Source organism: Mustela erminea, unplaced genomic scaffold (genome assembly GCF_009829155.1).
Source record: "Mustela erminea isolate mMusErm1 unplaced genomic scaffold, mMusErm1.Pri scaffold_37_arrow_ctg1, whole genome shotgun sequence".
NCBI lineage: Eukaryota > Metazoa > Chordata > Mammalia > Carnivora > Mustelidae > Mustela > Mustela erminea.
In genome coordinates, this window is record NW_022476397.1 from 104839 (window position 1) to 107397 (window position 2559).

Consider the following 2559-nt stretch of genomic DNA (forward strand, 5'->3'; position numbering starts at 1 on the left):
CTCCCAATGTGCCCCAAGAAAATGTCAGACTAATATCTGTCGTGAACATAGATATAAAAATTGTCCCACAAATCAAACTAATGTTCCGCATTCACAAAACGAAGGATCAGCATCATAGGACCATCTCAACATATGTAGAAAAAGCATTTGATAGCGCTGCTATCAAATCACCACACCCCCATCTGTGTTTCTGCTGCCTGGTTGGTGCCCAAACCCCGTACCACGGCCACCCCACTGTGCCATTCCCCCACTGACACCCTGTTGCGCCCCACACACCCGCCTCTGTCTCTTCCACACCCCCATTGCTGACAGGCCGCTGCCACCAGCACTGCCACCCTCCACCTGCTACTCCACAGCAGTGCCCCTTTGTCCCACAACAGCTAACCCTCGCCATAGCTGCCCTGCTGCCCTGTTCTTGCAACTGATGCCCTGCTCTGTCACCCGCAGTGTTCCTACCACTCCCTTGTGCATCCCCAGGACTCTGCCACCCTGCTGTGCCACTCTCCAGTGCTTCTACTGGCCTGGTGCCTGTGTTTCCAAGCACTACCACTGCTACCATGGTCACCATGATGCTTCTTCCCATCTCCACCATCCCGCCCTGCCCCCAAGCCATGCCATGCCATTGCAAGGCAGCTGCTGCCTCCTGGTCACTGCCAACCACATCTGGGCCAATCCCTCCCCGCTTCGCCTCCACGTCTACTGCCATCCAACTGCACTTCCTTAAGTCACTGCCTTTCTCAAGTCACTGCTGTCTTACTGCCCCCACTGCTATTTCTTCACTGCATACTGTCCCCTTGCTGCCGTAGCTGTGCAAGGCCCCTGCCCTGCCCACACAGATATTAACCTGATGCTCTTGCCCTGCTGGTCCCACCAAACACCCCCAACATGCTACTCCAGTGCCTCTAGATTCCCTCCCCGTTGACCTGCTGCTGCCGCCCCACTCGTCCCAGCTTTCTCCCAATGATACTACTTCCTGGGTGCCCCCGCCTCATGACCCTGCCATCCGCAGCACACCCCTCATTCTGTCCACATTACCACTGCTGCTGTAGCTAAGCTTCTGCCCTGTGCCCCAGGCCACTGCTGACCTTCACTGTCCAGTCCCCACTGACATGCATTAAGGCCCTACCCCGCCCTTCATGCCCTTCCTGTGCAGTTGCTGTGCCACTGCCTCCCAGTTGTTTCCATCCCCCCCTTCTCCCCACACCACCACCCTCCTGCGACCCCACATTCACCCGTGCAGCTGTGTTGTCCCACCCCTCCCACCACCATGCTCATCACTGTCCTGCTGCACCACCACATTGCTGATACCATCCCTCTCTGCTCTCCCTGTACCTCTACCCTGCCGGGTGCCCCATACCCCCACTACCAATTCCCTGCCCTGACTGTCATTGCCCCCTTACCGCCACCCTGCTTCTGATCTGCTGCTGCCCTGTGTCCCACTCTTGCCCTATATCCTGCTTCTGTCCTGTGTCCCGTTGCTGCTGGTCTTCGTAGTCCAGCCCTATGCAGCCCTTCCCTGTTGACTTGCATGCCTGCCCCACCTGCCACGCTGCCCCTGTGCTGTTCCAGCCACCCCTCCCTGCAGCTACTACCTAGTGCGAACCCTGCCCCCCACTCCGGAGACTTTCTGATTTCCTACCCCTGTTGCCACACTGCTGCCATCCCACGATGGCATGATGGCACGATGGGATGAGCTGCCCCCACAACATGAGCCGCTCCCACCACGCTGGACCACCGTTCACAGTGCCCCCACTTACAACCACCATTTCCTCTCCGCTGCTACCCTGGGTCACCGCTGCTTCTGCTATCAGTGGTGCCGCCCTGTAGACATGCACCAAGCCCAGCAAAGCCAGGCCCTTGCTCGCTGCCTGAACCACCACACCATGATATAGGTGTCCCACTTATACCCAGCTAGTCCTGCCCAGGCCCATGTGACACTACCGCCTAAATTCTCTCCTCCCCCCGCTCCAATGCCTCCTGTCTGCCAAGCTTGTGGTTGCCCAGTATGTCCACCACACCCCACGTTGCTACCAGCTTTCTGACCCTAAAAAATGCACCTCTGCCACCCTGCTGTGCCCTCTCTGGCCCCCTTACTGCTGTGCCACCTCTGTCCTGTGCCCACGGCCTCTGCTGTGCTTAGCTGCTCTACCTTGTTGGCATGCACAATAAGCAGGCCCAGTAAGCCAGCCAAGCTGTCGCTGTGCTGCTGCCTCAGGGCTGGTCCCACCCTCCCTACACTGCCCTGACGCCTATATTCCATCCCCCCACAGGTGCCACACGGCTGCCCCACTCGGGTGTCACACAGCTTCCCCTTACCTCAAAAAGCTTCCCCTCCCTTTTCCAGTGCTGCCTGGTGACACCCTCACTCCCTCCCCCGCCGGCCCCACCCCCTGAGTGTTCTAACCTCCCTGCCACCTCCTTGTCCTCATGGATCTTGGCAGCCTTGCCCGCCACACCATGACACTGATGCCCTGCTGATGCCAGGCTGGTCCCTCCCCTCCACCCGCCACGACCAAGTAACTGTTTCCCCCTCCCCCTGCTCTGTTGCCTAGCCGAGGC